At 49.6% G+C, this 14,441-nt stretch overlaps 1 protein-coding gene across 1 annotated transcript in view; it reads left to right on the top strand.

Annotated features, from left to right (window-relative positions):
* The first annotated feature begins 3,654 nt into the window (after positions 1–3,654).
* The window catches only part of POMGNT2 (protein O-linked mannose N-acetylglucosaminyltransferase 2 (beta 1,4-)), a 14,967-nt gene continuing 4,180 nt past the window's right edge, over positions 3,655–14,441 (top strand). Inside the window, exon 1 of the mRNA XM_006914832.3 lies at positions 3,655–3,914. The gene's annotated coding sequence lies outside the window, so the exon portion shown is untranslated. The remainder of the gene's footprint in view (positions 3,915–14,441) is intronic.

Below are 14,441 nucleotides of genomic sequence, written 5' to 3'. Positions count from 1 at the left end.
CAGTGCTGACCTATGTGACCAATAGAATACTGCAGACGGGATAGTGTTCGAGGCTTCTGGGGCTTCTTAGCAAGGTCCCAATGGTATGCCTCTGCCTTGGTCTCCTTTCAGCTTCTGCCTTGGTCTCCTGGATCACTTGCTCCGGGGGGAGGCAAACCACCTTGCCATGAGGACACTCAAGAGGCTGCACAGAGAGGCCCACATAGAGAGAGGCCTCAGAAGAAACCAAACCTGCCATCACTTTGATCTTGGACTTCTAGCCTCCAGAACTGTAAGAAAATAAACACACAGTCTGTGGTGTTTTGTTATGGCAGCTCAAGCTGACTAATACACCCATGCATGTCCTTTTCAAGTGACCTGAGCTTTTGAGAGAGCAGCTGTATCATTTTTATGACCTAGTTTCGGAAGTCATATAGCATCACTTCTGACATGTTCTACTTATTAGAAGTGAGTCATCAAATTATGCCACTAAGTGAGTCACTACGTTATTCAAGGGAAAGGGGATTCGACTCCGCCTTTTGAAGGAAGGAGAGTAAAACGATTTGCAGATATATTTTAAAATCATCCCCACCATTACCATCATCATGTGCATCATAGAGATTTTAAGATGGTGGCAGGTCAGCCAGGTGGAGAGATGCTCCAAGCAACTTGATCACAAATGTGGACTTGGAACTCATGGCTAGATATGTGGATTTGGGAGTCATCCACATAGAGAAATAGAAAGGGAATGTGACCCCGGGGAACGGGAGAGGGGCTCAGCTTTCAGAAATGCCAAACCCATGTTGCTGCTGCATAAATATTATTGATTTACTGAAAGTGATTGCCAGGGCCTCAGAAAGCCAGCTACCCAGCACACCTGGAATATTTACTAAAAAGGAAAGCACTTGTTTTTTTCTAGTCTATTAAAACTTCGGCCAAAAAATAAAGCACTACCTAACACTCTAGTGCCAGAGTAGTTTTCAAAACATGATGGAGTCATAAAACAAAACGTCATCATTCTCTGAAAACTGGGTCCCAGGGGACCCACAGGCCACGTCCTTTGGGATCCTAACCAGAAGTCTGTGCTTTGACCAGAACACAATCCCCTGCTACCTGCAGTAATGGGCTGCTCTCTTGGGCTGCACGGTGCCTCTTTCTATCAGCTGACCATCACCGGCTTTCTTGTACAGAACCATAAACTCAACATAGGAGTTTTAAAAACTAAAAACAACTTAAATTTTAAAATCACAAAACGATACATGCTCATTGCAGAAAAAAGTATGCAGGGAGCCAACAAGATGGAAATAGAAATCACTCATAATCTCACTACACAAGGTGTGTGCTGATGGGCTTCCGGATGCTCTTCTGTGCACAAATAAACTCTTTTTTAAAGAGGATAGTACTAAATGTTTTGGTGCTTTTTTCATTAAATATATGATATAGTGTAAATATATTCCATAGCATTAAGCAAATATTATTTTGCAACATCTTTTTAATTATTTCTTAGATGGCCCACGATTTTATTTAATCAATCCTGTATTGCTGAGAAATTAAGCAAATTCCAAGTTTTGGGTTTTTATTTTTCTTTTTTAAAACTTTTTATTTAGAAATAATTATAGATTCGCAAGAAGTTGCAAAGAGAGTACAGAGAAGTTTCATGGAACCTCTTCTCCCAGTTTCCCTCACTGGTTATGTCTTACATAATTACAGTCCGATATCACAACTAAGTATTTGACGTTGTATAAATTTGTATACGTCATTTTATCACATGTGTAGATTCATGTATCTCAGTCAAGATACAGAACTATTTCATCACCACAAAGACCTTCCTCCTGCTACCCCTTCCTGAACTAATCACAATCACCACTCCCTGGCTACCCCATCTCTAACTCTGGACAAACACTAATCTGTTTTCCAGCTCGGCAGTGTTGTCATTTCAAGAATGTTATATAAAACGGAATCATGTAGTATGCAACCTTTTGTGACTGACTTTATTTCACCCGGCATAATATCTTTGAGATCCATCCAAGGTGTTGCATGTATCAGTTGTCCATTCCGTTTTATTGCTGAATAGTATTCTATGGTACGGATGTACTACGGTTCGTTTAATCATTCACCTATTGAGGAATATTTTGTTTGTTTCCAGTTTGAGGCTATTACAAATAAAGCAGCTATGAACAATTGGTAAAGGTTTTGTATAGACATGAGTTTTCATTTCTCTGAGATAAATACCCAGTAGTATTATTGTAGAGTCACATGGTAAATGCATGTTTAGTTTTTTAAGAAACTACCAAATTATTCTTAGCAGCAATGTATGAGAGATCTGGTTTTCTGCATACTCACCAGCATTTGGTATTGTCATTATTTTTTTGGCTTAGCTGTTCTCATCAGTATGTAATGATATTTCAATATGGTCTTAATTTGCATTTCCTTAATGGCTAAGGATGTTGAACATCTTTTCATGTGTATGTTTATTTGCTATATGTCTATGCTTTTCAGTAAAATATCTATTCGTGTCTTTTGCTAATTTTTAAGTTTATGGCCCAGAATAGAGTTTATTTTAATATATATACTGTGGGTATTTGAAAAGAATGTGTGTTCTGTTGTTGTTTGGTAAAATGTTCTGTAAAGATCAATTTGATCTTGTTGATTTGGGTGTCATCGAGCTCTTCTATATTCTTGCTAACTGTCTAGTTGTTCTATTCATTATTGAGAGAAGGTTGAAGTTTCCAAGTATAACTTCAGATTTATCTATTTCTATTTTCAGTTCTATTCCATATTTAATTCATTTATTTTGAGGCTCTACTCTTAGGTAAATTTGCATTTAGGATTATTATGTCTTCTTGGTGAATTGATCCTTTATATCATTATATATATCACTTTTTATCCCAGCAATTTTCCTTGATCTTGATTCTGTTTTGTCTGATATTAATAAGTCACTCCAGCCTTTTATTTTATTATAATTATAAACAACATTGGTCAGCTTTTGCACTCATCCACAATTATTAGAATTCCTTGGTTAGAGAGCAGTGTGTTTTTAAATACTTTTGCCTGTATTCTCAATTGCCCCGCATAAATTTACCAACTTATTGTCTCAATACCTGGACATTATCATTTAAAATAATTATAAAGGAAAGATAGGTTTTTCCCAATTCAACAGACAGAAATGTTATCTCATAACTCAGTGGGAGTGGAGGTAGTATTGTTTGGTGCACATTTAAATGAGTGAAATTCTCATTTATCCTAGCAAAAAGTCAAGAGGTCTAAAACTGGTAAAGCAAGATTAAATAGGGCATATTTCAAGAGTTAGCAGTAAATATCAGAGGTAGCAGCCGTGAGAGTTGGGACGAGTTGCTCTTGAGGAGCTGGAAAATTGGAGTCGTGCAGAAGGGAGATGGTACTTTCGTATTTAAATACCCTGTAATATATTTTTTAAAGCATGTGAATATATTACTTACTTTGATTTCATAAATAGCATCTAGTTGTCGGTTCAACTTGCATTGAAATTTATTATCAGGATTCCCATAATTGTATAAACTTAACACCAAGTAAAACAGCCTCTCCGGGAGCAAACTACAACTCCCAGGCTCCCGCGCGTTGAAGAGGCGGTTTGTTCTCGCATTCGAACTACAATTCCCAGAACTCCACGAGCCAAGGTGGGTGGTCCTGGCCGAGGGCTGGACTGCTGTGCGCGTGAGCCTGTCCGCGCTCACGCACCGACTGCCGTGCGGGGCTCGCCAGCCGGACAGGCGCACGACGGGCACCCGCGAGCCTGGTGGAGGCGCTGCCTGCGCTCCCTGCCTGGGCCTCCCCGGCCGGGAGCAGGCGCCGGGGTGGCTGTGGCAGCGGCTGTTTCGGCCAAAGCTGTTGCCGCAGAGGGCGCTCCTGGACTTGGCGGCGGAGGTGGCTTCAGCCCCGCGGAGCCCTGGCTGCGGGTGAGGCGCGCGCTGGGGGCTAGCGAGGGCTCCGCGACCTGGCTGGGTTTGGAGTTGAGGAATGGACCCCTGGACTTCCCCCGGGAGTGGACCACGAGGCGCCGGGCCCTGGGGTGAAGCGGAGCCGTGGGGAGTTTGCAGAATGGAGGAGTGACGTGTGCTGCCGCCTGAAGGAGGCGCGGGAGGTGGGGAGGTGTGGGTCCGGGTGCCGCGGACCCGGGCGGCGCCCCCAGCCGTTCGCACTGAAGCCCTTAGCTCGGGGCAGGCACTGGCAGCGGGTCCCCACGCCCTTTGCTTGGGAGGTGGAGGTGCGCGGGAGGCGCAGGTGGCGAGAAGCCAGGCCAGGTGCGCGGAGGGGGCCTGGGCCTCCGAGCTCCCTTTGAAGGCAGTATCTGGACACGCCTGCAGCTGCTCCCTGGGCTACTTGGGGTTCAGAAGGACACCTACTGGGTGTCCTGTGACAAGAGCTTGCCACGGCCTGCTTGACAGTGCCCGGGTAGCCTCTGAAGAAGGGATCCAGTGGGTTCCCTACCCCATGAGTGTAGGAACCTGTCTCCTGGTCACTGATGGGAATCCTCTGCCAAAGTCTGGGGTCCTTGGGCGGTGAGTGCCCAGGATCTGCTTACTTTATGCCAACCAACTCTCAAAGCCTACTCTTGAGAGTCCCCGTATGGGAAGGGTTATGGGGTGAGCTTGATAGGACTTAGTGGCGAAGAACACGGACAGAACTGGGTTCACCAAATGTTTACTGTTACCTGCGTGGAAATTCAAATCCTGACCCTCATTTACCAGCTGGGTGCCTTTAAGCAAGTCACTTACCCTGTCTGAGCCTGTTACTTCCTCTGCAGAATGGGAACAAAGTACCTTCCTCACGGGGTTGCTGCGAGGATTAATTGAAATAATGCCACACAAGTCCTCAGCCAGTGTCTGAGTGACTGCTCCACATATGTCAGCGCTTGTGGTTGCTAATGATGGAGATTGTTATAAGCGGGATCAGAACCCAGGTCCATCTTCGTACTGGATCTAGCTGCCCTCTCGGGCTCTCACAGACCTTTGAGATCTTCCGGTCCATCCTTTCACATTACAGATGAGGAGTCTGAGTCCCCATTGGTGTCAGAGCCAGGAAAGAACACAGGTCCCCTCTTCCCAGGGAGGGCCAGCCCATCACTTCCTGAACCTTGGGTCCCCAGAGGGTGAGGAGAAGTGGAGAGTGGGGATCCTCAGCTAAGAGAACGATAGGGTGCTGGTGGCTGGGTTCCCACACACCCTGGCGGGGCGAGCATCCTGGTGGCCTTGACGTGGTGGGGTGTCAAGGCAGCTGCGGCTCTTTTTGAACTGACCTTCTAGTTAGCAAGTTCTTGCTCTAAGCCTTGCTTAAGAAAAAAAATTAGCAGTAAACAAAGGCTTCTAGTGAATGTATTGAGCTAAGCGGAAAATTAAATTGCCAAATGCTCCATTCTCCCCAAATCCTCATCTTTCTCCATTTGGTGTTCAGTCGATACTCTCCCCTCAGACTTGACCATCACCTGATAGGCTTTTTAAATAGGATGAAATGGTGAATGGGAAAGGGGAAACCATCTAATGTCACCATAGGCTTTGGGGTCGGACTTGAGTTCAAGCCCCAGCCCAATGACATCATAGCTGTGCGACACCGAGCAATTCAGTTAATGCTGAGTGTATTTCCTCAAATGTGAAATGGGATTCACATTTCACATTTGTTTTAGGTCTGTAAGGGAATTAATGAGATAATTCACGTAAAGGACTAAACATTGTGCCTGGCATAGAGTAAGAGCCAGTGAATGGGAGTTGTCATATCATTATGATTAATAATAATATTATAATAATAATCAGGCACTGTGCTTTGCCTGTATTGTCTCTTCGAATTCACAGAACCACCCTGTGAAGTGAGTGTAACTGTTTTTCAGACCAGAAAATGGAGGCTTGCAGGCATTAAGAACTGGCCCAGGCGGTGACAGAAGAACTACTACTACACGATACCACTTTTTCGATGAATCTAAAATAGTCGAACTCATAGAAGCAGAGGATGGAATGGTAGTTGCCAGGCGTTGCGGGAAGGGAAACAGGAAGGTATTATTAGTCAAAGGGCACAAAGTTTCAGGTACACGAAATGACTAAATCCTAGAGATCTACTGTACAGCACAGTGCCTGTCGTTAATCATACTGATATATTATTATATACCTAAATTTTGCTTGGAGAATAGATCTTAAGTATTTTATCATTAAAAAAAAATAATAATAAGAGGGCAGAAGGAAACTTTTGGAGGTGATGGATAGGTTTCTGGCGTAATAGATTACGGTGATGGTTTCACAGATGTGTACTGATCTCTGGACGCATCAAGTTGTATACATTAAGTATGTATAGCTCTCTGTATGTCAAAAAGAATTGGTCCGGGGTCATGCTGCTGCCGAGTGACAGGACAGGAGCTCACATCCTGGCATCCCAGCTCCAGAGCTGGTGCCATTTAATTCCACTCAGTGGTCTTTGCAGCTTTTAAGGCACCACTGCGTCCTGGGGCAGACCTGGGGAGCCTCCAGCACTGCAGCGAGGGAGAGTTCTCATACTACCCACTGCAGCCTGGCTGCCTGTTTCCTGTCCCCGTCCGAGGGCCAATGAGACTGGAGAGGGGCGCCCACCAAGTGAGTCTGGGGGAGGCGGTGTGAGCAGGAGGCAGCCAAAGCAAGGGCTCACGGGGCTGGAGGAGGGCGCAATCCCGATGAGACCTGGAGAGCTTGGTTATGAGAAGAATCGGTCTTGTTTAAGGGCTGGAAAGAGTCTGTGAGCCGCGTTCTCCTCTGGGCCTGATCTCTGCTTTTGGACGGGGCGGGCGGGGTGTGGGGGGTGCTACCCATGAGCCGTGGACTGGAGGAGAAGGAGCTTTGGATGGAGCCAGCATGCCACAGCTTTGTCCTTGGCTGCCTGTGAGAGCTCACACTGCCTCTCCAGACCTCTTTTGTAAAATAAAGAGTTGGAACAGATCATTTCTAAGAGCTCTTTTAGGTCTAAAAAGCAGGATTTTGTCCTTCTAAATTGGTGGCTTAACCCTCTGAGCACAGCACCTGGCAGGTGCTGTAATGCATGATCGCAGCAGGGTGCCCCCACACTTCCCTTGAGGGACAGAGGGGCCACAGCTCCCTGAGCTTCCTGCCATGGGGATATGTCTGTGCCTGGCCAGGCGAGGGGTGATTACACAAAGGAAGCCTTGGGTTGCTAAGTTACAGCGGAGGGCCTGTGGTCTGCGTTTCCAGAGTCATCCACAGCCGCTCTGCCCCTGAGTGGTAAAAGCTCATTGCTCTGAGATCTCCCCTTCTCCTCTGTCACCAACTGCACCTGCGAGCCTGATGGCAGACGAGCCATCACTTAGTGGAATGAAGTGACTTGCCCTAGGTCTGCTCTGTCAGACCTAGAGCAAGTCACTTCATTCCACTAAGCAAGAGCGTTTTTCATACTAAAAGAACGTGGAAATAATGCTAGTACCTGCATCGGAGGGCTTTTGTGAGGCTTACATTGAGAATGGCAGGAAAAGGCCCAAGGGCAGTGCCTGGCACAGAGTGGGTGCTCAGTAAAGGGAGACCCTCCACCCTCTGCCCAGAGGAGGCCCAGCATTCCGCGTTTCTGACTTCCCAGGTGATGCTGGTCCTGGGTCACACGGTGAGTCCTGCTTTGGAGGACCCGTGACAAGGCCCCTCCCTACTGCAGAGTTGCCATCACAGACTGATCTTGTTTTGCTGGGCCACCTCCAGGCAGGGACTCACAGGGTGCTGCTGATCCCGCCCTGTTTAAACAGCTCTAACCCTTAGAGAAACGATCTTCCCGCCCACCGCGCCAGACTCCCCTCCCTGTGACTTCTTCTGCAGGCCACACTTCGGGGCCCTGGACCAGCCCACACAGCTGTGCTAGGGGCAGGGACAGAGCGGCAGCCAGCTGCTGGGAATTAGGTGTACCCAAAGTCCGTGCTTATGCCTGGGGCCTGGGGTTGCAGGTGTCACCATCATGCACATGTGCCTAGCCAGGTAGAAAGGGTCATAGACCACCCCTTCTCTTCTACAGGGCAGTGGCCCTACTCCTTCAAGCATCTTACACTGGTTAGCGTTTCTTGAACAGGGTCACAGCCAGCTGCTGGGAATTAGGTGTACCCAAAGTCCATGCTTATGCCTGGGGCCGCAGGTGTCACCATCATGCACGTGTCACCATCATGCACATGTGCCTAGCCAGTTAGAAAGGGTCATAGACCACCCCTTCTCTTCTCCAGGGCAGTGGCCCTACTCCTTCGAGCATCCTACACTGGTTAGCGTTTCTTGAACAGGGTCGTGTGCATGGTCGAGCCTGCAGGCTCTGGTCCTCGACACAGGTGCAGAGCCTGAGTGTAACGAGGAAACATCAGACAAACCCAAGGTGAGGAACATGCTAGGACATAACCGACCCTGACTCTTAACATTGTCAAGGTCGTGAAAGTCAAGGAAAGAACGAGGAGCTGCCCCAGATTGGAGGAGACGAGATATGATAACTGGATGCCATGCTTCATCCTGGCTTGGATTCTGGACCATAGAAGAGATGCCACGGATTAATAAGTGCCACACCAACATTAACTTCCAGGATTCGTGTTCTGTAAGAGAATGTTCTCATCCTCAGGAAGGACATGCTGAAGTGTTAAGGGCCAAAGGGGCAAGACGTCGACAACTGATATTTAAATTTCTCAGGAAGGAGAGAAAGACAGATGTGTCAGATTAACAGTTGGCGAATCTGTAGGAGAGTTCTCTGGACGACATGTGCAACCTGTTTTTGTACGTCTGGAATTATTTCCAGATAAAAAGAAGAAAAGAATGAGATCACACAGACGCTAGAGCCCGCCCGCCCGGGGCACAGCCTCATCGTTGCTTCGCGCACAGCCTGGGCTGGGCCCGACCTCTCTGCGCTTTGGCTTTGCCGTCTATAAAGTGAAGATTGTCCTTGTGAAGTGAGGGACCTGGCACCTAGTGACTGGCCAGCATTGCTGCTGCTGCTGCTGCTGCTGTTGTTGTTGTTGTTGTTGTTGTTGTTATTGTTGTTGTTGGGAAAAGGATGAGTTGAAGATGACACCGTGGTGACGAGACCAAAGGAAAACCTGAGCCAAGACCTGTCACCTCCCTCCACTTGCTGGTGTTGGTTTCCTGGCTCCCTAGGTGACTGGCAGGGCCCACTAGTGACCTGGTCACCCACCACATGGCTTCACCTGCAGAAGGCTTGGCAGGTGGTCACCTGAGCCCCGTGGGGCTCCACTGGTGAAACCCAGGTCCCCGGCAGCTTCATCCCCCTGCCTGCTCCTGGCACTTCCCACGCCTGCCTTGCAGCCTGGGCGCTCCAGTTCCTGTTTGTCTGGAATGCAGGGCCCATTCAGCTGCACAAGGCTGTGGGCCTGGCCATCACTGTCCGAGGATGGTGAAGAGCCCAAGGCTTAGTTGCCTCAGGACTTGCTTGGTGGGCAGGTTTAACTGGACATAGTGATGCCTGCTGTGGACAGAGATTTGTAGCCAATAGGGACATGTGGATGCAAAACAGGGATGTTCATCTTATCCCTACAACCACCGAAATACCTCCCAAACCTTGCTCAAAACTCACCCACCCCTTCCCTGGCTGGCCGCCGCCCCAACCAGTACAATTTCCTGTCATGCACCTGAATGTTGTGCACGCTCCTTCATGCTTCTTTGTGAATGTTCTGTGCTTCCTGTGGTGAGCTGTCCTCTGACCCTCTTGATGACTTCGGTCCTCTCAAACCGGACCTGAGGGCCCACTGGATCTGTGTACACCTTGGGGCCTGAGCATTCCCTGTAAGAACGATTTCATCTAGAAAAACTGCAGGTTCTGTGTCACCTACATGAGCATCTTTCTCAGCAGAGGCTCACACGATTCTGTTCCCAGCTGTGTACCTGTTTATGACCACATGGGTGCGCCGTTGTACTGCTCTGTTATGCCAGAGAGGACCATACAGGCAGATCTAACTCGCAAGTGACTCATGGGTGCCAAGCAAAAGCCAGATGATGTCAGGGTAGGCTGTGCAACCAAGGGTCTCTGCCTTGGGAGGCTGATGAGAGAGTTGCAGGCAAACCAGTGGGGGGCTGGGCTCACCGCCTGCTTGACTGTCTCACCTGTGCCGAGAGCCTTGGCTGTCCTCAGCAAAGCCTGACATCACCCATCGCGTCAGGGGCACACGGACTGGAACTCTGTTGCAAACCCCGACCCTTCGAAAGAGTTCCATACCCGTTTATTGATAAAGAAGTAGAGTCACAGTCACCAGCTATTAACGGAGGATTAATGTCTCAGCTTTGACCCAGCTGTGCCCTTTATACAGGAGTGTGAGATATTATCCACGTTAAGGTTTTAGTCTCTGAACTCTAAGTGTGTAACATACGCCTGCTAAAGTAAATGTTGAGTGTTACAAGGAGCACTCAGAGACCGCCAACATTTTGCCTAAGGGTAAATACTATTGTCAGAAAACACGAGGCCCTATAAATGTCTGTGAGTTTATCGATGGCATTGGCACACATATAAGTGACCAGCATCAGTTCCCTGTCCTGCTTCTGGTAACAAAAGGAGTGGGAGGCAGTGGGGGAAGAGATCGTTCTGAGGATGTTCGAGTTGCTGGAACTCATTTGCTCTTTACCAACTCACAGCGTGTGAGACACATCGGTGCAGGATGAAAGCGTCCATAACTCACTGGTAACTCAGGCCGCATTTAGGATAAAAGCACTTTCTCATGACAAAGTAGGAATGTTGTAATTTTCAGTGAGAAGTACGAATGGCCCTTAGAAGTAAAATTGTTATAATCATTACATAAAATCTTGTCTGGGCAGTTGTCTTGGCCTGGGCCCTGCCGGGTCTTCTGCCACCTGGGCCTGGCAGGTGCTGGCAGTCCAGCCCCCGACCTCCCCAGCCCTGCTCCTGGACCAGTGAGGAGCAGCTGGTCCGGACAGCCATGCACTTGGGAACTCAGGTACAGCTGGTGAGGCCAGCAGGAGGGAGGCCTCACTTACACCAAAGCCCACAAACTTGCGCCGTGGTACCCAGCAGCGGGGAGGCCAGCAGCCCCGGCCTGCACATCATCTTCACTTGATTTGAATAGTTGCCAGAAGTTACAAATTAGCACATTTCATATTTCAAGTGGATTTCTGGCTTCTCTGGAGAGACCAGCAGAGGAGTGTTAGGAACGGAATTGTACCCCCACAAAATCATATGTTCAAACCGTAACCCCCAGTGTGACTGTATTCGGAGATAGGGCCTTTAAGGAGGTGATTATGGTTAAATGAGGTCATAAGGGTGGGGCCCTAATCTGATAGGGCTAGTGTCCTTATGAGAAGAGGAAGAGCGACCACAGGCCTCACTCTGTCCACGCACACACAGAAGACAGCACATAGTGAGAAGGTGGCCGTCTACAAGCCAAGGACAGAGGCCTCAGGAGAAACTAGACCTGCTGACATCTTGCCCTTGGACTTCTAGACTCCAAAACTGTTGAGAAAATAAATTTCTGTCGTTTAAGCCACCCGGTCTGTGGTGCTTTGCTATGGCAGCGCAAGCAGACTAATGCACACAGGTACCACCAGGCGGCTCTCCTGCCAGGCCTCACTGGCCTGGGCTTTCACCTGGGTGTTGGGTCTGCGCGTCACACAGCCCACCCCTGGCTTCGCTCTCCCCGTTGGCTCTCGGCCCCAGTAAGCATGTGAGTTTGTACCTCCTGCTCTAGGCCTAGAATTTCCGGAGCTTTTACTCCTTATCAGATCCCACGGTCCGTGAGAAAGACTTTTCTATGCCTGTGTCTGGAGCTGGCCGGCACCCCCTGAAGCGGAGCCTGGACCCAGCGCCAGATGCCCAGACTTGGATAGTGAACCCCCATGGCAGGCGGCCCCCACCCCCGCCCCAGCCACCAGCTCTTCCTGGGTCTGTAGGGGTGGCAGTGTCACGGACACCTCCTTCCAGGGCTTCTGGGAACAGATGAGATTCTAGAAAGGGAGGTTCGCTAAGTCCACGGCAATCTGATAATATTCAGCTGCTCCAGAAGCTACGTGAAGCAGGGGGTGAGTTGGCAGCATCCTCGTTTACCTGTTTCTAAACCGCTTTCTAAGGCACGTTTTTAATCCCTCATTCATTTCTTTTTTTCCTTTCCTTTTGAAAAATATTCCAGCTCTAGCATGTTTAGTCCAGCTTGAGACACTAAGCTCTTTGTGCCTCAAACCAGCTGGATCCTAAATCTGGTGCCCGAGGTAGAGGAGGCAGAGAATTATGAAGCGATGACATTTGAGTCTCCCGGACTGCCTTGGAACGCCCGGAAGATGAGGTCCAAATGGCGCCTGGGCTGTTCGCCTGTGACAGTGCTCACACGCGCCCCATTCAAATCCCGGCTCTGTTCCATGCACGCGCAGGGACGTGGGTCACATTTACTTAGCTTCTCCTGGCCTCTGTGTCCTCAGGGATAACACAGGGAGAATATTAATGGCGCTGTGCTAGCCCCTTAATGCTGGGTTGAGGATTAAATGAGAAAATGTACAAAGAGCATCTAGTACACTACCAAGAAAATGTCGGGGGTGGTGGTGGCTCTTAGTGTTAACTTTATACTGAAAACTGGCTGCTCGGGACAGAGAGAAGCTTTTTCTAAACTTATGGGGCCATCTTCACAGGAGAAGGGAAACAAGCCAGGAGAAAGTCTGGGCGAACCTGGGAGATGGCGCGTACCATCCAAAGCAATCGGGGGTTCAGTCCCTTTGGGAATGGGCTTGAGGCCATGCGGCTGGTGCCTGTTTTTCTTGTATCATTCGTTTTAGGAAGCGCAATGGAAATATAGTTATGTATTTCGGGGCCTATTTAGGTAGTGCACATGCGTTAGCTCAGGTAACTCTCACACATCCCGAGGCTATCGTTCCGGTTGTACAGATGAGGAAGTCGAGGCTCGAGGAGGTGGAGGAAGCTGCTAAGATGATAAAGCCACTTCACACCCAGAGTCTGAAGGAAGGTGAGCGTGAGCAGCGGCCCGGGAAGCGCTCCTGCCCACCAGCATTCAGGAGCGCTTAGATCTCCACGGCAGCCTTTTCGGTGTCCTGCACTTCGTGTCGTGGGAGATCCGCCAGTTGTTTCCAGCTTCCTAAACAGATTCTTCTGTCATCCACCTGACAGAAGTGCTCTTCCTCTAGGGTGCACTTTGGGCAGGAGCAGTGAGAAGCAGGGGTCTTTCAGCAAGGCCAGACCACTGTCTGTCAGGATGACCCGGGGGGGGTTTCATGAGGAGGTGGGCTGGTCCCACTGGACAGGGAAAGCTTGCAGCCTGTGCAGAGCGCTTCGCTGACATTCCTGGGACAGGAGGAGAGTGTCGTGATGATGGCTCCTCACCTCCCCCGCCCCCCGCCCCGGCAGCTAAGATGCTTCCTCCATCAGTGCTCCAAAGCATGCGTCCCCTCCTCTGTGACAGCTGTGTCACCGCAGGTATTAGCAGCCTCTTGTCACCTCTGCCACAGTGAAAACCTGGAGGACAGGGATGTCATTTTCATTTTTGTGCAGAGCCTCACGCCCCGTCTTCTTCATGTCCTCTTAAGTCTTTGGACTCAGGTTTACGACCAAATATAGATATAGATAAATACAGATAACCTCTCACCACCTTACCTTCATTTAGGTGGGGTCAGCGAGACGTTGCGGATGGCTTGCCATGGCACCCATGCCAGCGCTGCCCCCCAGGGGAGCACCCCTGTTACAGCGTTCATAGCTGCCGCCCATTCTGCTTGGTTGGTGGCTCTGCCATGTTGGCATCTGACCAAAGCTGATGGTCAAGAGAGTGAACACGGGAATCCCAGAACCTTCGTCATGAACAACTCCGGGCACGGCTTCCCACCACGCGCCTCAGAGCTAGGCCTCGGCAGGCGTTTTCCGGGGGGACTTCCTCTGGGGGTCTGTTCAGAGCTCGCTGCTTTGCTGGGAGATGGGAGCTCTGGGCAAGTGCTGTCTCCATGTCTTGTAAGCCTTGCAGTCTCGTTCTGTCTTAGCACGGGCTTCCTCCCCTGCTCCTTACCTCTCCTGGGAGAGAGTCTGCCACACCAGACCAGCCTCTGTCTGGGGCAAAGTGACCCGACAGGTAACTTGAGACACGAGAGGTCCGGTCATAATACCTGGAGGACAGACTCGGGTCCCACTGCTCAGAAGCGGGTTCTCTGGGAGAGAGAGGATTAAGGATGGCAAGTGACAGGGAGGCAAATTCCAGCTTTGCTTTTGAGATTTCGAGGTCTTGGGCAAGTGTGCAAAGCTCCTAGAGTACGTGCAGAGACAGACGGCTGAGGGGTGGGGGGAGCACCCACCAGTGCAGAGCAAGGTACCTTATCATCTGGGATTCTGGCCTCCACCCATTTCAGCAGGTCCAGGTGACAAAGGCACAGAGGCCTTCAGTCTGAAAGAGTCCTTATCCCAGGTCACCTTTGTCCTGGGGAGGCTCTTGGTACATGGAGTGGCCCTGAGCAACTGGTCAGACGTCGGGACTGAACAGCATGCCCGCCCAG

This window comes from Pteropus alecto, unplaced genomic scaffold (genome assembly GCF_000325575.1).
Source record: "Pteropus alecto unplaced genomic scaffold, ASM32557v1 scaffold156, whole genome shotgun sequence".
In the NCBI taxonomy this organism is placed as follows: domain Eukaryota; kingdom Metazoa; phylum Chordata; class Mammalia; order Chiroptera; family Pteropodidae; genus Pteropus; species Pteropus alecto.
Note: the sequence above shows the minus strand (reverse complement) of the source record. Positions and strands in the feature narration are given on the sequence as shown.